Below are 25,267 nucleotides of genomic sequence, written 5' to 3'. Positions count from 1 at the left end.
TAAGAAATAAAATTTCAAACCCATATTGACTTGATACTTCTACAGTACCCAAAACACCGTAATGCTACATCAAAACTTGTGGTTATGTGACCACGACACAGCCCTGTTCAAAGTTTGACATAAATATACAGAATTGAGGGTATCCGAAAACGTCTGTAACGAGATAGTGTCATGTAACAAAATGTGTGATGCTATGTTGCCTAGCAACAGTACATTGAGAGCTGCACAGGCCATGGATTTGTTATGTCACGGCCATCCATCAATACTTCACATCACAGCTTGCATGGTTGCCAGGTAACATCGCGTCATACATTTTATTGAAAGACATATTTATGATCAATTTATTTTCCCAAAGAGAAACGTAATAGAAATTAATTTAAATCTTTCCTTCTTAATCCGTTTGCCCTCCAGGCTTGGTTTATCCCTCGCACTCAGCGAGAAAACCACCTCTATCGCTTCAAGGGCCGTGTCCTGGAACGTGAGACTTTGGGTCTGTGGATACAACTAGGAAGGAGGACCAGTAACTCGCCCAGGCGGCCTCACCTGCTTGTGGAGGGATGGGAAGATTGAAAGAGGCAAGGAAGAAGGAAGGAAGTGGTCGTGGCCCTAAGTCAGGTACCACCCCGACATTTTCCTGGATGAGAAGTGGGAAACCACGGAAAGCCACTTCGAGGATGGGTGAGGTAGGAATCTAACCCACCTCAACTCACTTGACCTCCCAAGGCTGAGTGGACCACGTCGCAGCCCTCGTACAACTTTTGAAATTTCGTGGCAGAGCCGGGATTTGAACCCGGCCCTCCGCGGTGGGGGGGAGGGGTGTATTAACTAAGAATTCCTGTCCGACCTCATGGCTGAAGTGTCAGCGCTGAGGCTTTCAGTTTAGAAGGTCCCGAGTTTGATTCCCGGCCGGGTCGGGGATTTTAATCGCTTCTGATACATTCTTCTGGCTCGGAAGCCGGATGTTCGTGTTTGTTCGAACCATCTACTCTTCATACTCAGACAACATACCACTCTACACATCACCACCGAAACGCGCAATAGTGATTACATCCCTCCACATATTGTTGGCGTCAGAAAGGGCATCCGGCCGTAAAACAGGGCCAGATACAAATATGCGACACAGTACGCATCCACGATCCCACTGGTGTGGGAAATGCGTTAAAATAAGATTAACTCAGAATTCCTAGCTATTCTCCATATATTCTATTGTTCTGAATTTTAAGAGGCTTTAAGTTGTCAGAATTTTGTCCCTCAGAAATGCCGGGATCAAACGACACGTACTTGTCGCATATGAGCACTTTTGAATGCCATTGATCTCAGCCAGCAAGTAAAATACTTCATAATAATTTTTACTTTACTTCCGTAGTTCTATTTGACTAGGAAGGGGGCTGTTCTGCAATACCCATGCCCACGACTCAGAGGTGGGTGATCCTTTGAAACACTTTGAGTTTTTTTTACGGGCCACGGAATTTGAAAAGTCTGACGAGGGCTGGAACGGCGTCCACTCAGCCTCGAGAGGACAACTGAGTAGAAGGGGGTTCGATTCCCTCCTCAGTCATCCTCGAAGCGGTTTTCCGTCGTTTACCACTTCTCCTCCAGGCAAATGCCGGGACGGCACTTAAAGCCACGACCGCTTCCTTCCCACATGCTTGTCTATCCCTTCCAATCTGACCCCCCCCCCCCCAACAAGGCCCCTGTTCAACATAGCAGGTGAGGCCGCCTTGGCGAGTTATCGGCCCTTCTACCCAGCTGTATCCCCAACCCAAAGTTTCATGCTCCAGGACACTGCCCTCGAGGCGGTAGAGGTGGGATACCTCGCTGAGTCCGAGGGAAAAACCAACCGTAGAGGGTAAACGGATTGAGAAAAAAGAATAATAACTTAATAATATTAATAATATTGTTATTGCTTAATCTCTCTTCAAAAACATGCTTAAATGTACGAGGCATAGTTCACTCATTTCGAAAAATAGTTCTAATATTAGTAGTCCATAGCCTATATATCTTGTCTTTCTTCCTCTTCTACTGCTTCTTTCCACACCTGTGGAGTCGCGGGTGCAAACTGTGTCACATAAGTGGATTAGGTCCTGTTTTACGGTCGGATGCCCTTCCTTTCGCCAACCCCGTGTGGAGGTAAGTTGTTTACCAATTTTTTTCTGTTTTTACAATTAGATTTACGTAGTATTGACACAGATAAGTCTTATGGCGACGATGGGGTAGGAAAGGCCTAAGGGTGGGAAGGAAGCGGACGTGGCCTCAATTAAGGTACAACCCCAGCATTTGTCTGGCGTGAAAATGAGAAACCACGGAAAATCATCTTTAGGGCTGCCGACAGTGGGGTTCGAAACCCACTATCTCCCGGACGCAAGCTGCGCGCCCCTCACCGCACGTCCAACTCGCCTGGTTGTTTACCACTTACAGATGAAGATGTGTTCCAAAATGTTCGGGGAATCAACTTTTTTTTTTTTGCTAGTTGCTTTACGTCGCACCGACACAGATAGATCTTACGGCGACGATGGGACAGGAAAAGGCTAGGAGTGGGAAGGAAGCGGCCGTGGCAATTAAGGTACAGCCCCAGCATTTGCCTGGTGTGAAAATGGGAAACCACGGAAAACCATCTTCAGGGCTGCCGACAGTGGGGTTCGAACCTACTATCTCCCGAATACTGGATACTGGCCGCACTTAAGCGACTGCAGCTATCGAGCTCGGTGGGAATCAAATTCCAAGCAAGCTTATTTCCAAAATGTGAAGACAGTTTATTTATTGTGTGTTCCCTGCACTGCGTTGTGACAGTCCAATACCATGCCTGGTTGAACATTTAAAAAAAAAATGCTATTTATTCGGGGCGTCGACCTAAGAAGATATTTTGTCTCTTGGACTGAACATACCGTACAGTATTTTCAGTTTCATGTATACCTTCCAAGTTGTTTGTTTCGTTTATCACCTGATCCACATTTATATACTAATATACAGCGGCCTGCAAGGTAAGATATCATTTATTATTATTATTATTATTATTATTATTATTATTATTATTATTATCATTATTATTATTATTATTATTATTATTATTATTATTATTATTATTATTACTCTACAGAGCCTCCGGAGGCTCAGGCGGCGGGGCACCGGCCTCTCACTGCTGGGTTCCGTCGTTCAAATCCCGACCACTCCATGTGAGATTTGTGCTGGACAAAGTGGAGGTAGGGCAGGATTTTCTCCGGGTACTCCGGTTTTCCATGTCATCTTTCATTCCAGCAACACTCTCCAATATCATTTCATTTCATCTGTAATTCATTAATCATAGCCCCAGAGGAGTGCGACAGGCTTCGGCAGCCGGCACAATTCCTATCCTCGCCGCTAGATGGGGGCATCGTTCATTCCATTCCTCACCCGGTCGAATGACTGGAAACATTCTGTGGATTTTTATTTCATTATTAGTCTACAATTATAACTTACAGTAACGTTCATTAACATCTACATCTTTTGTATTGTTACCATTTTTGCATGCACAAAATACAGTAGGTAATAACATTGAAAACAGATATTTAATCTATGGAAGTAATGCTTAATGACTATTTCGTTTTGAAATTTTTTTTCACATTTGTCTGTGAGCTTGCATTCGGGGGATAGTGGGTTTGAACCACTGTCAGCAGCCCGGAGGATGCTTTTCCATGGTTTCCCATTTTAATGCCGGACAAATGCTGGGGCTAAACCTTAATTAAGGCCACAGGTGCTTCCTACCCACTCCTAGTCCTTCCCCATCCCATCGTCGCCGTAGGACCTATCTCTGTCGGTGCGACATAAAAAAAGATGTCTTATTTGTACAGTTATTTTTGCGTCATAAACCCACAGAGGAATAATATAAATACAGCTGTAACTACATAATATGGTATAAAAATTAATTAAAATGGTATCCGCAAATATGTTTTTTAAATTATCTATGCGGAAGCATAACGTTGTGTTTATTATCCACATCTATAGTGAGGATTTTCGTGTAAACCTGTTTACGTTTGGAGAGGTCAAGTGTTTATTTCGAATGTGAAAGTTTCATGATCATCCTAGGTGGAAACCCAATGGCTTTCCTTCTAAATGGCTTTTATTTTGATTCTTAATAGCTAGTAACTGGTTTTAATTTCGGATGAAATTGAAGAATACCAACTCCAATATAACTAAAGAATGGTAAGGAAGACAAGATATTAGGCCTGATTGAACTCTGCCACAAATTATTTCGTCGCTGCCACCTGAATTTGAGCTTCCTCGTAAAAATTGGTCTGCTCTTAACAGGATACGATCGGGCCATGTTAGCCGCGAAGATTTCCACTAAAAATGGAACTGTGATTGTGGTAATTCTAAGCAGACCATCCAGTATATTATTACCGAGTGTCCAGACAAAAAGAAAGTACAGTGACGACATTAATGATTTTGCTCATACATTTCCAGAGGCAATTAGTTACGTAAACAACCTGGACATACAGATATGATTTGCTTTCCAAAATCATGTACGTATGCATTCTAACTGTAAAGCCATACGCTAAATAAATAATACATTTCTTAACAAACAAGGAGTTTTCCGACTAAAATGCTGATATTAGCTACTCAGAATATGGTTGTAAGTAGGTTCTTCACATTCTACCGCCGGCTTAATAATAGGATAATGCCTTATTACAAGCTCTGACCTAACTATCCCCCCTCACCGAGCGAGTTGGCCGTGCGGTTATGGGCGCGCGGCTGTGAGCCTGTGTCCGGGAGATAGTGGGTTCGAATCCCACTATCGGCAGCCCTGAGGATGGTTTCCCGCAGTTTCCCAATTGCACACCAGGCAAATGTTGGGTCTGTACCTTCATTAAGGCCACCGCCTCTTTTTTTCAACTCCTAGGCCTTTCTTATCACATCATCGCTATAAGATCTATCTGTGTCGGTGCGACGTAAAGCCACTAGCAAAAGAAAAAAAAACTATCCCAATATTTGTCTGAAACAATTCTTTTTAATTTCGTGTGGTTATTTCTAGCCGAGTGCAGCCCTTGTAAGGCAGATCCTCCGATGAGGGTGGGTCGGCGTCTGCCATGAAGTAAACTCATGTCCTCATCCCGAGGTGGTGCAGCTCTTTTCAGGCACACCCCCAGTGGAGGTGAGCTGCATGTACCATTTCAACCACATACCAGCCCTCCTGCCATTCTTAAATTTCTGACAGTACCGGGAATCGAACCCGGACCCCCGAGGACGGCAGCTAATAACACTAACCGTTAAGCTACGGAGGCGGACGTCTGAAACAATTACAGTCACACATTGTCATTATTCCCTATAACAGCTCAATTTATTTCTGTCTAAGTTGTTAGAATCGGTAACTATAGATGTTACAAATCCCTAACATAACTATAAACTAACAACGCCACAAGTGCTGTAAATATTAACTTGCCATTGGGTAATGTGTGCACTTCTAGTGAACTGGTTTTATTTCACAATGAAGGGGCATCGATACTGTTCTGCGACACATGTGCTTTATACATGCTTTTGGACTGGGCGATCAATTTGAAAGAGTGTGGGATTATTGTTGATTCATTTTAAGAGTTAGAGACATTTAAGATGTGTGGATTGATTTGGTAACCGCTGGTATATAATGATGTGTTTATAGTTGAACTCGGTAAGATATAGTATACAAGAATACACCTGAAATCAAAGTCAAAATATCCACGGAAAAAATACACTGAGTATAGCTAACAAGAATCATTGAGTTCAGGATGGAAATAGCAAAATATATACAGGGTGGTCAAAAACAACGTGAACCGGGTATATGAGCGTTAGAGGGATCTTCATACTGGTAAATAATTTGAAAAACACCAATATCCCACACAGTTGCCATCTTATCAGCTGTTGAATTTAGCCAATCAGATAGCTTCACGGAGTGAATTCAAATCGACTTTGCAAGGTGGTGCTGCACATGGCTTAAAACAAGATTGACAACACCAACCGAAGTAAAGATCTTCCTCAGGAAAAGCATTTAAGCACGGACCTACGAAGTCACAGGCTCGCGCTATAGCAATTGCATTACAGCGAACCAGCTGATATCCACGATGTGTTTGATGCTGATTTCTCGGCATGGCTCTCAAGTCGGTCTCAAGTCAGTCTCAAGTCGCGTGCAGATTTGGCAAAATCACCTCGCAAAGGAAATGGTTAGGGCTGGGAAGGCAGTGACCGTGGTCTTAATTAAGGTACCGTCCCGGCATTTGCCTGGAGAAGAAGTGGGAAACCACATTTGGCCAGCATTTTTCTGGCTTGGAAATTGGAAATGAAGGATAACCATCTTCAGGACTGCCGACATTGGGGTTCGAACCCACTATCTTCCGAATGCAAGTTGATAACTACGTGACTCAAACCACGCAGCAACTTTCTCGGTGATAGTCTTAGGAACTGAAGGAAGACAATTCAACGACTGCTACGCTGAATGCATGTTATTATTATTACTATTATTAATAATTCTTCCTTTCTTAATCTGTTTACCCTCCAGGGTTGGTTTTCCCTTCGGATTCTGCGAGGGATCTCATCTTTACCACCTCATGGGCAGTGTCTTACAGCGCGAGACTTTGGGTCTGGGGGATTAAACTGGGGAAGAGGACCAGTACCTTGCCTAGGCGGCCTCACTTGCTTTGCTGAACAGGGGCATTGTGGTGGAAGGATGGCAAGATTGGAAGGGATAAACAAGGAAGACACAAGGAAGCGGCCATTGCCTTAATTTAGGTACCGTCCCGGCATTTGCCTGGAGAAGAAGTGGGAAACCACTGAAAACCACTTCCAGGATGGCTGAGGTGGAAATCGAAATTCCTCTACTCAGTTTGACGTTCCTAGGCTGAGTAGACCCCGTTCTGCCCTAGTACCACTTTTCAAATTTCGTGGTAGAGCCGGGAATCGGACCCGGACCTCCTGGAGTGGCAGTTAATAATGCTAACAACTACACTACAGAGGCGGATTAATAATAACAAACCGAGCTCGATAGCTGCAGTCGCTTAAGTGTGACCAGTATCCAGTATTCGGGAGATAGTGGGTTCGAACCCCACTGTCGGCAGCCCTGAAGATGGTTTTCCGTGGTTTCCCATTTTCACCCAAGGCTGTACCTTAATTAAGGCTACAGCCGCTTCCTTCCCACTCCTAGCACTTCCATGCCTCATCGTCGCCATAAGACCTCTCTGTGTCGGTGCGACGTAAAACACCTTAATAATAATAACAATAATTTCTCATTCACAGTGGGGATGCATACATATTAACACCGCATGTGCAGCGAATGGCTGGACATTTAAATTTCGCCTTAAATATATGAAGTTCATTCAAGAAAACAATCAGTCGTTCCTACTATAAGTCCAATTTCATCGCGTCTAGCAGTTACATTTAAGTTCCGTAATTTGCCAGAAAATGAGTTGAAAGCGAATATTTCAATAATTTTCTGGTAGTGGAAAATACTGGGTCTGGTTTTTATTGGAACGAAACTGCTTGAATATTAATGTCAATTTTACTAAAGGATAATTTACATATTTGTTGTTTTTCTAGAAGGCCAAATTTCATGATATATTTTGGCATATGGAAAATAATTCGGATTAAATATCCACTTCCTACGAGGTTATATTTACGGTGTATTCTGTTGTAACCGGTAAATAACTTTGGTATGTCTTTTGAATAGGAATTTCCTGGCAGGTAGACAGAACTTACTGCGAAAGAATGGTAGCAAAAACATGGATTTCAACATGAATTCTCTTCAGGTGAAGTTGCTTCAGTATAATGGAACTCACTCCTCCTACATTATTCCATTAACCGCAAGTCCCCCTGTTCTCTTACTCCTATCGATTCTGTGTCGGAATGATCAATACATGCAACTGAAAGATGTAATTCCAGTTTAAATAAATTCCCGCCCGCTTGCTGGGTAGGCAGCGCGCTCTCTCCTCCGGCCAGCAGAAACAATACCAGCTTTTGTTTCCCCGGGAACAAAGACTCCAATGACTGGCCACACTGAATAGTGAAGGCTGCTGCTTCGTCCGTCCTGTATGGCGGCCGCACGGGGCGCGCGGGAAAAAACAAAACAAAAACAAAAAAAACAAGAACACAACGTGACAGCGTGATGTTGCGTCATTCGTGGACAAAAGAGGTGCGTCCGGCGCTACTACAATCTGTTAACAGCGTTGTAAGTGGTTCTCCAATGAAAACAAAGGCGCTTAGAATACGAAGGAAAAAGCTGACCGAATTGAATCATCGAAAAAGTGATCGTGTTTTTTTTAACTCCAACACACACCCACAAACATGTTACACTTCTGAAGCACCGCCTAGTTGTTGAAAAACATTGCTTCTACATTTTGAGTTTTTTCCTCCCCTTTCCAAAAAATGAAACCCAGTTTTTCATTTAGCACTTTATTGTCTTTCTATCATTATTTTTACTGTTTCCATTCAAATATAACGTTCTGCCTATCGATATCCATATGACAAAGAACTTGACAACAATAACGAAGAATCTCTATTTTTTTGTCAGGTGAGGGTTACCAAAATCATGGATTTTACTTGTCGGTAAATAGCTTTCAGATTTTGGGATATTGAAAACAATTCATATAAAGATAAATTCTAGCTATTCCTGATCGATCTTAATAACAAAATAATAAAAGGAGAGAAATATTGAAACAAATGTTTCTTCTGCTTAGATTTGCCAACTGAAGCATAACGTGACTAATAGGAACGATTACGGACTGTTGTTCAATTCCGAAATCATATTATCATAAAGGCCACTGCCAAAGTAAATAACTGAATATCTGGAGAAATGGGTGAATTCTAAGACGTAGAATCTTCTTCTTCTGTTTGGAGCTTGTCCCGCTGGTGCAGGATCCACCGTCTGGATCTAGGATTGCTATTTCACACAATTTAAGGTGTCCACCTGGCGTAAGTTGGTCTTCCTCAGGTCTATGTTTATGGCGTTCGCCAACGCTGTTTCAGTCAGCCTCTTGGTCACTGCCCATCTGCTTTCAGGTTCTCTGTGTACTGACTACTGTAGAAGGCGTGGCCGTACCACCAAAGACAACTTTCTCAAAGTTTTTTGTGGATGTGTGCAACATCCATCCTCTGTCTTAGATCATACAGTACTTGGTGACATGGTCAAGGCGAGTGAAGTCCCATGCCAGTGTAACATTCCCATCCCCTTAACGTCCGCCTGGCACAATTTTCTTCCGTCGTCGGAGATCTGGGTTCATATTCTCGATACTGTCTATGATTTTAAAATGGCAGGAGAGCTGGTATGTTGTTGAAATGGTACATGCAGCCCACCTGCATTGAGGGTGCGCCTGAAGGAAACTTCACCACCTCGGGGCATGACTCGGGCTTACTTTTACCTTCATAACGTAGAGCTGGTTCTCAGCGCTCCATGTTGCTGACAGCCCTGAAGATGTTTTTCCGTGGTTTCTCATTTTCACACCAGGCAAATCCTTGGGCAGTACCTTAATGAAGGCCACGGCCGCATCTTCCCCACTTCTAGTCCTTTACTAACCGATCGCCACCATAAAAACCTATCTGTGTCGGTGCAACATCCAGGAAGTTCATATGTTAGACAGGAAAACATTTCGGACCATGATTCAAAATCGTGAAGGGTTTCAAGTCGAAAGAACTGCAAAGACGCGAAGAGCCTGGACGGATGAACAGAAGAAACACAATAGCGCCCACTTGAAGGATTACTAGAGAAAGAAGAACCTTCAAACAAAGAAACAATGAAATTGCAGCGCGATAATAAGTGGTAAATTCGCAAACAAACAAAAGACGAAGAAGAACTCAGCACTTAGCACTCAGCACTCAGCTCCATACAGGACAACTAGGCTAATCACTGTGGATTTCGGATGAACTGCAATTTTCTGATCACGGAGTACCACAGTACATTCCGCCTTCTCTTCTTTTTATTCTTCTGCCTCTCCTCATAATTATCGTGTCAATTTCAACTCAATCACGTGAACGTATTTATAAAGCCCGTCTTGAAACGTCGGTCTGTTAAGTGATCAGCATTAAGGCTGGTTGAATCCTCGAATAACACCATTGAAAGTTATCTGTTTGTGAGAAAACCGCAGAAACTGATTTCGCACTATAATGGGGCGTGCTCTGTAAGATAAGGAGTGAAGTAGTCTACTACTACTAGTAGTACCTCAGGAACTTCCACACTGTCCCGACCATACAGACTGAGACTTAGGCAGGACCTGCATTAACTGACCCTATGAGCAACACCCTATGAGCACACCTTTCGTAACGTGCTCTGGATTTCGTTACTGAACTTTACCCATACCTCAGGAACTTCCACACTGTCCCGACCATACAGACTGAGACTTCACGTGAAACTACATTTTACTATGGCTTATACCTAGAGAGAGACGTAAGAAATAGGAGCAGGTAAATTTTAGAAATTTTAATTTAATTTCTTGGTACAGCCCTTGTAAGGGAGACCCTCTGACGAGGGTGCGCAGCAAGTTGTCTATGTGGTTTGGGTCATATAGTTGTGAGCTTGCGTTCGGGAGATATTGGGTACAAACCCCATTGATTACAGTGCTTAAGAGGGTCTTCCGTGGTTTCCCATTTTCACACCAGGAAAATTCGTTATGGCCACAGTCGCTTCCTTCTCAGTCCTAACTTTTTCCTATCCCATCGTTGTCTTAAGACCTGTCTCTGTCGGCGCGACTAAAACAAGTACCAAAAGAAAATCTAAGAAAGAAAAAGACAAATGTTATTACTGATGGCAGACTGATGCAAGCATAACATATATTGTATTTGCCTGGAGATGATATCAAACATTTCTTAGACCTTTCTTTGTATTTCAATCTATATTTGATGACAAGTTAGAAGTTAGTTTGATCAGATTTTCTTCTTGTGCAGATAAGTTCTTGAACGCAATGGATAACCCTAAATGAAAAAGGAAGTACATAATACATATTTAAGATATTTTAAGAAATAATAATAATAATAATAATAATAATAATAATAATAATAATAATAATAATAATAATAATAATAATAATAATAATAATGTGTTTCACGTGCCACTAACTACTTTTGTAGTTTCTGGAGATATTGAAAATCCAGGAGTCTGTACCTGTTCATTTATGAGCCTCTAAATCTACCAAATTGAGGCTGGCATATTTGAGCACCTTAAAATACCACCGGACTGAGCTATGATCGAACGCGCCAATGTTTTTCACATTTTTCTATTATTTAAGTTGTCTTCTATTTACGACAGTAATTTATCTAGTTCTTCACAAAGCTTGTGTAAGTGAAGCAGTACACTTTTATGCGTTTAAGTATTTATTTTCAGGCTATTTGTAAAAATACTTGAACCAAACAAGAGGCTTTTAGCCCAGTATCTGGTTTTGCAAAATCACAGTATCGCTGGTGCATTCATTTTTCCCATTGTTTAGTTAATGAAAGGTAGGAGTTAAAATAATGAAATAACGATTTATAAACATATTTAGCATTTCCTTTCAATCTTTAAACATAAACCATTCCAGACACCTTTATCAGGGGGTTTATTAAACACTCTTACTTGTCTATTTATGTCTTCAGAATTTATCAGAATGTGATATACGTCTTGCAGCTTCCGATTATGATTAATACCAGAAGTTCATTAACATGCGGATGAAAGTAACAAACGAAACTACCGGACTGCGAATTTTCGTTGCTATCTGCTCAGCATCATTTTTAAAAATATATTGGATGAATCAAACCTTTAACTATGATCTAAACTATCTACTAGATAACCAGAGTAAATTATTATTTATAGGAGTTTTACTATTTAAAGAAATTCTAGCAGAAATATCGTTAAATGAAACGACGAATCTCTGGAAAGGGAGGTTGAGATACCTCGTTTATAAACCTGAGCACTGACATGGATAAAATTCAGTATTATATTAAGTATTTAAGTGCCATACAACATTCAATGTTTATGTTCTATCAATTGCTTTCTTTCTTCTCTTCTAGTTTACAGAATGAGAAAGCATATAGCAGTATTACAAACAGATTGTAATATGTGCACTGTATTGCAGCTGATGGAAAATTTCTTAATATTTGATTCGATAGTTAATAAATAAATAAATAAATAAATAAATAAATAAATAAATAAATAAATAAATAAATAAATAAATAAATAAATAAATAAATAAATAAATAAATAAATAAAACAATCTTGACTTCAAGAATCATCAGCATCATTTCTAAAGGAATATATTTACGAGGGATAAATTTAGAATGCTGATCAGTACATCTGACACTCTTCAGTCACTGCCAGCTAAAACATTGCGTCCTGGAGTTGAGTGAAAAGGACTCAGGAAAGGAAAGCAACCCACAGTACAAAGATGAAGGAATACTGGGCTAGAAAAGCTCACCAGATTAGGAACCACGTGGTCCAGGGGACCTCAACGATACAAGAAGAAATAAAAGAATATTAGAAGTAAAGGTTATAGATCAGCTAAACAAAACATAAGTTGGTCGTAGATAAAGACGTGGTGGTTCTGTTAGGAAGGTGACAAGGCGTCTCGTATGTTGATTGCATCCTACTTTACTCCAATTTCCTTCCATGTCAGAGGAGCTACTCCACAGCTTCCTCTTACAACTGTTAGACCTCATCTCATATCGTTTACACTATCCCACCATTGTTTGTAAGATGACATGATTGGCGGGAAAGGTTGTGCGTCACTGAGTTGTGCAAGGTGATCCGACTTCTGCATCTCAAGGGAGTACCAAGACATGATACTGTGGTAGAAAACGATCTCCGTTGCTGTCAACAGGCATTATATTGCCACACGACAACAACAGGCCACACTAGCGTGTTGATGCGATACTACCTGACCTGGTACCTACCAGTGGAGTGGCGTGGAAATTTACTGGGTGTTGCCGGTTCAAAACCGATACCGTCAAGGAGAGGATGAAGTTCTTTCGAGAGTTCTACTAACGTTTTGCGGAGAAAAAGTCTCTTTTCTCAAAAATACAGTATCCATTATATAGAATTATAACCAAATAAAACCCCATGGTGCAACAGCCCCAAGGCCTACCAAGCGACCGCTCCTCAGCCCGCAAGCCTGTATATTACGAGTAGAGTTGGCTGGTGTTCCATATTATACGGGATTTATCGTATTTAAAGGTCTAAAGTACTGTCCCGTTTTAATAGCATATCGTCGCTGCCGGGGCAAAACCTCCAATCTATATATATATATATATATATATATATATATATATATATATATATATATATATATATATATAATAAGAGTTTTGTCTGTACATTGCTCAGAATTTGAGAAGAATGGTATTTCTGTATCGGTCATGTCCACAGTAACAAGAAAATCCTTTTTTTTACTTTTCCGTAATTTCTGTCTGTCTGTCTGTCAGTCTGTTTCCAAGGAGTCCCTCGCCTGTCAAATGGGAGTGGGACTCCATTACTCCCATAGGTCCGAGGCTTGCTTAAAGTGTTCTCAGCTCGGTGAATTCATGAAGCAGGATGCTGCCCTACTTGCACATAGTCCAAGTGAGGATCTCTCCTCTAACGGGTTATGGACCACCGGTGAATTGTATAGTCCTAGCCGCCTGAGCACAAGGAGGACCACGACTCAGAATATGTCCGAGATTCCCACTTCCATTCCATAGCCACTGGTATCCCGACTCTCAGGACCACTTACTAGGCCACTCAGCCCTTGCCCATGGTTCACGAACTAGGACGTGACTACAGTAACCCACAAACATGAGCTATCAATATTAATGGGGCTTATGGAAGAAAGAAGGTAGAACTGGCTGAGTCAGCAAAGAGGATGCATCTGGATGTGCTTGGAGTAAGTGATATTCGGGTAAGGGGAGATAATGAGGAAGAGATAGGAGATTATAAAGTGTACTTGACGGGTGTTAGAAAGGGAAGGGCAGAGTCTGCGGTAGGGCTCTTTGTCAGGAATACCATTGCACGCAACATAGTTTCTGTTAGGCACGTAAATGAGCGAATGATGTGGGTAGATTTGTCAGTGGGAGGAATTAGGACAAGAATTGTGTCCGTGTATTCACCATGTGAGGGTGCAGATGAGGATGAAGTTGACAAGTTTTATGAAGCATTGAGTGACATCGTGGTCAGGGTCAACAGCAGGGGTAGAATAGTGCTAATGGGCGATTTCAATGCGAGAGTTGGGAATAGAACTGAAGGATACGAAAGGGTGATTGGTAAATGTGGGGAGGATATGGAAGCTAACGGGAATGGGAAGCGTTTGCTAGACTTCTGTGCTAGTATGGGTTTAGCTGTTACGAATACATTCTTCAAGCATAAGGCTATTCACCGCTACACATGGGAGGCTAGGGTTACCAGATCCATAATAGACTATATCTTAACAGACTTTGAATTCAGGAAATCTGTTAGGAATGTACGAGTTTTTGGCGGATTTTTCGATGATACAGACCACTATCTGATCTGTACTGAACTAAGTATCTCTAGGCCTAGGGTAGAGAAAGTGAAATCTGTCTGCAAACTAATAAGGGTAGAAAGTCTCCAGGACGAGGAAATTAGACGGAAGTACATGGATATGATTAGTGAGAAGTTTCGAACAGTAGACAGTAAGCAGGTTCAGGATATAGAAAGTGAATGGGTGGCACACAGGGATGCTGTGGTAGAAACAGCAAGGGAATGCCTAGGAACAACTGTGTGTAAAGATGGGGAAAGGCGAACACCTTGGTGGAATGATGAAGTGAAAGCAGCCTGTAAACGTAAAAAGAAGGCTTAGCAGAAATGGCTCCAAACAAGGGCCGAGGCAGACAGGGATTTGTACGTAGATGAAAGAAACAGAGCGAAACAAATAGTTGTTGAATCCAAAAATAAGTCATGGGAATATTTTGGTAACAACCTGAAAAGGCTAGGTCAAGCAGCAGGGAAACCTTTCTGCACAGTAATAAAGAATCTTAGGAAGGGAGGGAAAAAGGAAATGAACAGTGTTTTGAGTAATTCAGGCGAACTCATAATAGATCCCAGGGAATCACTGGAGAGGTGGAGGGAATATTTTGAACATCTTCTCAATGTAAAAGAAAATCATCCTTGTGGTGTTGCAAACAGCCAAGCTCATGGGGACGAGGAAAATGATGTTGGTGAAATTATGCTTGAGGAAGTGGAAAGGATAGTAAATAAACTCCATTGTCATAAGGCAGCAGGAATAGATGAAATTAGACCTCAAATGGTGAAGTATAGTGGGAAGGCAGGGATGAAATGGCTTCATAGAGTAGTAAAATTAGCGCGGAGTGTTGGTAAGGTACCTTCAGATTGGACAAAAGCAGTAATTGCACCTATCTATAAGCAAGGGAACAGGAAGGATTGCAATAACTATCGAGGTATCTCATTGATTAGTATACCAGGCAAAGTATTCACTGGCATCTTGGAAGGGAGGGTGCGATCAGTCGTTGAGAGGAAGTTGGATGAAAACCAGTGTGGTTTCAAACCACAGAGAGGCTGTCAGGATCAGATTTTCAGTATGCGCCAGGTAATTGAAAAATGCTACGTGAGGAATAGACAGCTGTGTTTATGTTTCGTAGATCTAGAGAAAGCATATGACAGGGTACCGAGGGAAAAGATGTTCGCCATACTGGGGGACTATGGAATTAAAGGTAGATTATTAAAATCAATCAAAGGCATTTATGCTGACAATTGGGCTTCAGTGAGAATTGATGGTAGAATGAGTTCTTGGTTCAGGGTACTAACAGGAGTTAGACAAGGCTGTAATCTTTCACCTTTGTTGTTCATAGTTTACATGGATCATCTGCTGAAAGGTATAAAATGGCAGGGAGGGGTTCAGTTAGGTGGACATGTAGTAAGCAGTTTGGCCTATGCTGACGACTTGGTCTTAATGGCAGACTGTGCCGAAGCCTGCAGTCTAATATCTTGGAACTTGAAAATAGGTGCAATGAGTATGGTATGAAAAGTAGCCTCTCAAAGACTAAATTGATGTCAGTAGGTAAGAAATTCAACAGAATTGAATGTCAGATTGGTGATACAAAGCTAGAACAGGTCGAAAATTTCAAGTATTTAGGTTGTGAGTTCTCCCAGGATGGTAATATAGTAAGTGAGATTGAATCTAGGTGTAGTAAAGATAATGCAGTGAGCTCGCAGTTGCGATCAGCAGTATTCTGTAAGAAGGAAGTCAGCTCCCAGACGAAACTATCTTTACATCGGTCTGTTTTCAGACCAACTTTGTTTTACGGGAGCGAAAGCTGGGTGGACTCAGTATATCTTATTCATAAGTTGGAAGTAACAGACATGAAAGTAGCAAGAATGATTGCTGGTACAAACAGGTGGGAACAATGGCAGGAGGGTACTCGGAATGAGGAGATAAAGGCTAATTTAGGAATGAACTCGATGGATGAAGCTGTACGCATAAACCGGCTTCGGTGGTGGGGTCATGTGAGGCGAATGGTTACCAAGGAGAATAATGGACTCTGTTATGGAGGGTAAGAGAAGTAGAGGGAGGCCAAGACGACGATGGTTAGACTCGGTTTCTAACGATTTAAAGATAAGAGGTATAGAACTAAATGAGGCCGCAACACTAGTTGCAAATCGAGGATTGTGGCGACGTTTAGTAAATTCTCAGAGGCTTGCAGACTGAACGCTGAAAGGCATAACAGTCTATAATTATAATGTCTGTCTGTCTGTCTGTCTGTCTGTCTGTCTGTCTGTCTGTCTGTCTGTCTGTCTGTCTGTCTGTCTGTCTGTCTGTCTGTCTGTCTGTCTGTCTTTATGTATGTACACGCATCACGAGAAAACGGCTGAAGAGAATTTAATGAAAATCAGAATGTAAAGTCGGGTGATGAACCGCTACAATCTAGGCTATAAATTATTTTAATCACGCTGAGTGAAATGGTAGTTTAGGGGAAGGCCTGAAATTTAATTCTCAAATATTTATATTATTAGTGGCCGTGTCTTAATGCAAATCGCTAGACAAAGATGGGAAATAAGTCGCTACAATATAGGCTATACACGCTGAGATAAATGGTAGTTTAGTGGAAGGCCTAAAATTTTATTGTCAAATATTTATTTTATTAGTGGTCGTATCTTCACGAAAATTGGTATGCACAATCGGGGAATAGGTCGCTATAATCTAGGCTATCAATAATGTTATTCACACTGAGTGAAATGGTAGTTTAGGGGAAGGCCTGAAATGTAATCTATATATAAAATAAGTGTTTTGCCTATACATTGCTCAGAATGTGAAATGAATGGTATTTCTGTATCGGTCATGTCCACAGTAACAAGGAAATGCATTTTTTACTTTTCCGTAATTTCTGTCTGTCTGTCTGTCTGTCTGTCTGTCTGTCTCTCTGTCTGTATGTATGTATGTATGTATGTATGTATGTATGTATGTATGTATGTATGCATGTATGTATGTATGTATGTATGTATGTATGTATGATTGTACACGCATCAACAGAAAACGGCTGAAGAGAATTTAATGAAAATCGGTATGTAATGTCGGGTGATGAACCACTACAAGCTCGGCTATAAATTATCTTATTCACGCTGAGTGAAATGGTAGTTTAGGGGAAGGTCTGAATAATTCTCAAATAAGTTATTTATGTTATTAGTGGTCGTATCGATAAATCTATATATATAAAATAAGAGTTTTGTCTGTACATTGCTCAGAATTTGAAAAGAATTGTATTTCTGTATCGGTCATGTCCGCAGTAACAACGAAATGCATTTTTTACTTTTCCGTAATTTCTGTCTGTCTGTCGTCTGTCTGTCTGTCGTCTGTCTGTCTGAAAATTAGCCTCTCAAAGACTAAATTGATGTCAGTAGGTAAGAAATTCAACAGAATTGAATGTCAGATTGGTGATACAAAGCTAGAACAGTATGTATGTATGTACACGCATCACGATAAAACGGCTGAAGAGAATTTAATGAAAATCGGTATGTAATATCGGGTGATGAACCACTGCAATCTAGGCTACAAATTATTTTATACACGCTGAGTAAAATTGTAGTTTAGGGGAAGGTCTGAAATGTAATTCTCAAATAAGTTATTTATGTTATTAGTGCTCGTATCGATAAATACTACATAACTAACTTAACTTTAGTTATGTCGTAAGTTAGTAGTAGTTATGTAAGAAGTTATTAAATTTCCGATCACTTATGCTTATACATTGTTACCGTACCGCATATAGTCGGAGATATTCATGAATTTGGATTTTTGTTACTAAGTCCATATCAGCGCAGAGTCACGAGAAAATGGGTAAACAGAATTTCGTGAAAATATGTATGTAAAGTCTGAGAATAAGGAACTACAGTCTACGATATAAATAATTTTGTAAGACACCCTAATATCACAGAGTCGAAAGAAAACTAATGTAAAGGCCTGCAATATAGAAAGCTCATAAACTTTATCAACAGTAACATTACATTGACCATTGTTTGTTGTGATGTGCTTTTTGTCTTCTGTTTCCTCTCATCCCCGATAGATAGGATTACTGCAGCGTACCGAGGTTTTTTAAAATTTGCTTGACGTCGCACCGACACAGGTAGGTCTTATGGCGACGATGGGATAGGAAATGAATGGTGGTGTGAAGGAAGCGGCCTTGGCTTTAAGGTACAGCCTGGTGTGAATGGTGTGAAAATGGGAAACCACGGAATACTATTTTTTTTTTGCTTAACGTCGTACCGACACAGATATGCCTTATGGCGATGATGGGATAGGAAAGGTCTAGGAAGTGGAAGGAAGCGGCCGTGCTTTTAATTAAAGTACAGTCCCGACATTTGCCTGGTGTAAAAATGGGAAACCACGGAAAACCATCGTCAGGGCTGCCGACAGTGGGCCTCGAACCCACTATCTCCCGAATACCATCTTTAGGGTTGCCGGCAGTGGGATCGAATCCACTATCTCCCGGATGCAAGGTCACAGCTGCGCGCCCCTAACCACACGGCCAACTCGCCTGGTCGTACCGACTGTAACAGCCTGCCTGTATATTGGTAGGAAGTAGCTGGGGTGTAATATAACTTTCTTCTTTAGCATGCCATTCCTCTGGTTCATACATTTTCTGATATATCTGGTACGTAACACACTGGTTCATCATAGTATTCGAGCTATACAATCCCTAATCTGAGCCACTGATTGGAATGAGCAGTGTGCATATTTAACGGAATAATGGCAGAGGAGTGTTCACGGCAGTCTGCGACCTGGTTATTCCAGCTCTGGAACTTTGGACTCTTAGATCGGCACCGTAGTACTGTTTGTTGAAAGTGAGAAAGTGTGCGGTTTTTCATTTGATCGAGTATTTTATATGATAACATTGCTTTCAATCGCTACATTCTTACTGACGTTTTTGTAACGACCTATGTTGAATTCAGTTAGGAAAACAACAAAGTCAGTCTTTCTGAGAATCCCGTAGCGAAGCACGGTTACACCAGCGTGTGATATAATTTTTGGAGATATACTGACCCGCAGCACATACATTAAAGAGGGGGAAAGTCTTGACAATATTCACACAAAATTGCAATTTAGATGACAGAACCTTACCGGATAAAGTTCTAAGCTAAAATATTTCACATAGAAGGTTTTGTCCCAGCAGCGACGATATGGGAAACCCTTTATTCCCATATTTAATCAACTCACTTCTGACATGGTTAAAATAACCTTTTTACAGTAGCTTTTAGTGAAACAATACTTGAGCTTGAGAAAATAACTTTACCAATGTAGAAACTTAAGATCATCATCAGCATCAGTCGTTTTTTTCATTGCTCAGCCTGGTCAATTCATAACTCTATCATTTCTGCGTTGCAGCCCTGACGAGATGGCTCCATCCAGAGGGGTGTTCAGCTTTCCTTAACATGATCTGAAGAGGTAGGCCAGTGATCTTCGCTTGATCTAACCATCTACTTGCTGTTCTTCCTTCAACTTTGCCTTACAAAAATGTCTTTGCTAAGTTCTCTTTCTTCTGAAAATATGGCCAAGGAACTGGGAGGAACACTCACTCACACAGGAAGATAGACGTTTCTTGATGCTCAGTTTATTCAGAATGGAAAAATTAATTCTTTCCATCCAAGGTCCACGCAGCATTCTACGCCAACACCACATATCAAAGGCATCGAATCGATTTTATCTCTCTATCATTCGCGGTCCAGATCTCACAGCCGTACAAACAGACTGAGAACACTAGAGATTCTACCAAGCGCATCCTCGTAGCTTTTGATATTGCCCGGTTCTGTCAGTTCTAAGTGAGTTTAACCACTGCAGCACGACCTAGAACAATTCGTTTTTTTTTTTTTATCTTTTTTCCACCTCTTCCTGTTTCATTGATGACAGACCCAAGGAATACAAGACAACCTGTAAGTTGGATTTGATCTTGCCGATCAACTACCGTTAGTTTGGTCTTTTTCATGTTTATGATACAATGTCAAAATTGAGGTCCAAGTAAAGTGTAGGAAAGTTAATTAAGTCATTAATAGATCAAGTCCTTTCAAACCTCCAGAATGAAGTGAAATCTAATCTAAAGGGGTTTTACAATGCTGTAATAAATTATCTGGATTGAGTTTATGATTTCAGTGATGTTAATATATTTAAGAAGCTTGATGCTTTACATTTGAAATATGTTACATTTTCTGGTTTTGAAGAAATGATCAATTCTTTCAAATTTACTGAAATTTGTCCAGATATTAATTTGTATAGCTTTTAAGAATTTTCTTCCCGTAACATTGAATAACGCGATGCTGGAGCTAGATCTACCTGTACTGATACTGATAATGATCGGAGGGGTAATGTGAACACAAACTGGGCGATTTTTCTCTAAAGTTAATTTAGATGCTGTTACAAATATACTACTGTTGGTATCTTATGTTCTAAGCATAGGGAATTGAGGAGTGAAGTAGTTCTCCGTTGCTTTCCCCACCGAGCCAAAAGTTGCTACTACATTTCAGTGCGCCGCAAGCCCACCATTCATAACAGAGCCGGCGTCGTGGCGTAGGGGTAGCGTGCATGCCTCTTACCCGGAGGCCCTGGGTTCGATTCCCGGCCAGGTCGGGGATTTTAACCAGGATCTGCGGGCTAGTTTAGGTCCACTTATCCTACGTGATTAGAATTCAGGAGCTATCTGACGGTGAGATTGCGGTCCCGGTCTAGAAAGCGAATAATAACGGCCGAGAGGATTCGTCGTGCTGACAACACGACCCCTCGTAATCTGCAGGCCTTCGGGATGCACAGCCGTCGCTTGGTAGGCCAAGGTCCTTCAGGGCTCTAGTGCCATGGGGTTAGCTTTTAATTATTATTTTCATTCATAACAGAGACTGGCTGCATAAGGAATGGTATTACTAGCACCATTCTTACCTCAGTCACTTCCATACCGTCAAAACCAAGGATGAGGCTGAGACCGGTCAATGAAAGTAATGCATTTGAAGAAGTGTGGGTGGTGGTGGTGATTATTGTTTTAAGAGGAAGTTCAACTAGGCAACCATCCTCTATGTAACACTAATCAGAGAGAAAAATGGAAGGGGTCCGACACTTCGAAAAATGAAAATATCGGCCAAAGGAAGACAAATGCCACGAAGGGCGTGAAAATGAAAGACTCCCTAGCCCTCGCAATCCTAATAGCGTCGGGAGTCATTAAAGAACAATAGTTGACCAAGGGAGGTCGGATAGGATGGATTAAAGTGAGGAGCCTGGCACAAGTAAGTGGAAGCAATGCCAGGACTCAGCTTAGGGCCCCGTGGTCGCCAACCCACGCTTCAAAGTTCAGAGCCCTTGATGCCCCATTTAGTCGCCTTTTACGACAGGCAGGGGATACCGCGGTGTTGTTCTACCGGCCCCCACCCACAGGGGGAGAAAAAGTGTGATGGATGAAGGAGCTGGGTAGAAGGATGTGAAAAATGGAGGATATGGGAGGGGGTTTGGCCTCTTGAATTAATAAATGTAAGTATAACATAAACATTACTTTTCGGTATGAGATATTTTTTAAAGATCAGTGTACATATATTCACATGACAATATAAGAAGGGCTTTTCCTGATATTAATGTTGATTTTTTAGAAAATATCGACATATTTTTCTTATTATTGCGTTGTTATTTTGTTTTTGTGAGACTCTGGCGAAAATGGGGGTGATATGCGATTACAAGAACTCAGGAAGTGAGTTCTCTTAGCCTCTGTCACCTCAATTCTCCAAGTTCCTACCTACGCGTGGTGCCCCTGTTAAGCCGAGCAACTCAGTGAAAAGTTGGGTACTCAACCCCAGCGGGAAACTGAGTCGGTGAGCAGACAGGATTTGTAGGTCAGTGGAAGGCAACGGGAAACCACCACCGAAATTATCCTAAGAAAACCCCGTGGATTTACTAAAATTAAAATATTTCGGAGTTTCATGTTCCCCGTTCGGATCTCCGGGGGGAACTAGGTTGAGAGAAGACTCAAGAAGAGTGCAATGCTACAAGGAACAGTACTGTTTAGGAACATGGAATGTGAGATACATGTATCAAGAAAAACTGGATGCAGTCAAAAGAGAAGTGGAGAGAACTGGCATCGACATATTGGGAATAAGTGAAATGAGATGGTCCGGAATGGGAGAGTTTATTTCGGATGACAACAACAACAGTAATGGAGTAGCCTTCATAGTCAGCAAGACTGTAGGTAAAACTGTAATGGGTTGAAACTATAAAAATGATAGAATGATGTCCATCAGATTTCAAGGTCAACGTCTCAATGTCACAGTCATTCAAGTTTATGCACCAACCACTGATGCTGAAGAGGACGTTGTTGACCAGTTCTGTGAAGATTTACAAGAACACCTACGGTCGACACCAAAAAAGGATGTCGTTTTCATAGTTGGAGACTGGAATGCCAAAGTGGGAAACCAAATTTTAGATGGTGTAACAGGGGAATTTGGTCTTGGTACAACAAATGAAGTAGGGCAGAGACTCCTAGAATTTTGCCAAGACAATTCACTGGTGCGCCATCCTCGCGTCCGGATTAAGTCGCATAAGATCCAGACTAGCTCAATATGACATCAATTTCCAACTGGATTCAAAATTTCGGTTCATAGGTTCAGTATCGAGAGCGGACCATCGGGAGATACTGTCGGATAAATGCAACCTACGTATCGGATATCTCCCATACGTGATTCGGTTTGTTTCCGCGGTAGTTTCATATCATTCTTAATCAACATTCACTTAATACTACGATACTTATCCTAAAAATCACTGAAAGAATAATTTTTTCTAATATTATTTTATTAAATAAAGAAAATCTTGAAAAATGTTTTAACTATCTTGATATCAATTAAAGAAAAATATAATCTATATTTCATCTGTCATTTTCAAATATATTTTTTTAAATAGAGGCCTCCAAATAAATTGAAGAAAAGTTCACAATATTTACAAGTCTCGATTGGGAACTAGAAAATGTCTCCGATGCAAATTATTTCCATTGGAATCAATTATAAACAAAATGAAAATCACGTTTCCCTCTTTATCAATCATTACATAATCTGATTTTAAAAATTTTCACTCGATTTACATATATATCACCTAATCAATTCACAGTGAGTTATTTTAATTTGCCAGTAGCTGTTCATATTCCATTATCAGCGATATAGTTTGTTAAAAGAAAATATTTTCTCAATTATTTCGAAGTTCTCGTTGTTATTATGCTCTTAATGTGGAAGGAAATATAATTAAGTCATCACTCCATTGAAAATAAAATAATCGAAATGTCATTACTGTTTTTTACTCAAGTTGCTCATTAAAAATAAATATTATTTTCAAAAATTAATTTATGTGCCAACACATTAATTATATGTGATCTGTCATCATGCTATCATACACATCTGACAACTGTTCAATGAAACTCTTCTAGATATTAAGTAGTCTAACTTGTAAGAAGACTCTATCAGTCACCATCAACCTTCAATTACGGATAACCGAGCTCGATAGCTGCAGTCGCTTAAGTGCGGCCAGTATCCAGTATTCGGGAGATAGTAGGTTCGAACCCCACTGTCGGCAGCCCTGAAAATGGTTTTCCGTGGTTTCCCATTTTCACACCAGGCAAATGCTGGGGCTGTACCTTAATTAAGGCCACGGCCGCTTCCTTCCCACTCCTAGCCCTTCCCTGTCCCATCGTCGCCGTAAGACCTATCTGTGTCGGTGCGACGCAAAGCAACTAGCAATTACGGATAATATTACCAGTGATACCATTCAACGTAACTAAATAAGCTTCCTAACTTTTCTTATTTGAATGAAAATATTTGTGGTTAGAAATTCGTACAGATACAGACTACATTTGTGCTCTCCTCCCTATGTGGATTTATTTTTGATGATCTATAGGTAGTAATTAACATAGGCACATTTTATAGATCTTAATAAATTGGTATTATTTGTGGCTTGCTGAATAAATAACATACATTAGAGAACCAAATATAACTATCCTCTATCTCAAAATTGCATCAATTGCCCTAATATCGTCGCTAAAATTATCTCTTCACTCTCGACGAAACAATAATCATCACCATCATTATTCTTCATAATACTCTACCATTCTTCACAAATAAAACATCTATTTCATATTACACATCTCATGTCCCAATCTATATTACATTAAGTATAATAATTCATCTCAACTTGACGAATGTTACTCTCTCATCATTAATTATCCATCTAATTATTCCATTCTGTTCTCAATTCTCTTCAAATTCCATCAATTATCTTCATATGTCTTCCTAAGATCTTGATATAACCTGTATACGAACTTATTTCAATTCAACTTAACAGTATATGCCCTAATGTAAACCTAATATTAACCACAATGTCGTATCATATTTGCATTGAAGTTAAGGTAACCTCTTTTAATTCAACAATGACAACATTACGAACGCAAGGTTAGATTATCACTGGTTACACACTTCCTAATCCAATGAACTTGTCATTCTGGTCAGATGACTACCTAATAACCTCTAATATTGTTAATTTGGTTGACATTCCGCGTAACATAACTTCTTTGGATAACTTAAGATAGCACTTCGCATGCATGTTTCGATAAAATAAACATAAAATGGCACTTTCCAAACAAAATATTATTTGAATTACGTATAAACGAACTTACATGACTTATCTTTTCCGCCTGCTTCCCTCGTCGCTGTTACATGTACAGCTGGCTAGGACATTCTGTGTTTGCGTTTATAGCATCATATCAGCCTCTTGGAAACATCTGGGAAGGTCTTTGGTCCTCTTCGGTCATCATGGGCTTGATTTGTCGGCTCGTGTCCCCATAATGCAGGTAGCCTCCGCCTCAG

The sequence above is a fragment of the Anabrus simplex genome, chromosome 1 (genome assembly GCF_040414725.1).
Source record: "Anabrus simplex isolate iqAnaSimp1 chromosome 1, ASM4041472v1, whole genome shotgun sequence".
In the NCBI taxonomy this organism is placed as follows: domain Eukaryota; kingdom Metazoa; phylum Arthropoda; class Insecta; order Orthoptera; family Tettigoniidae; genus Anabrus; species Anabrus simplex.
The sequence above is the reverse complement of the archived record's forward strand: the minus strand, read 5'-3'. Positions refer to the sequence as shown.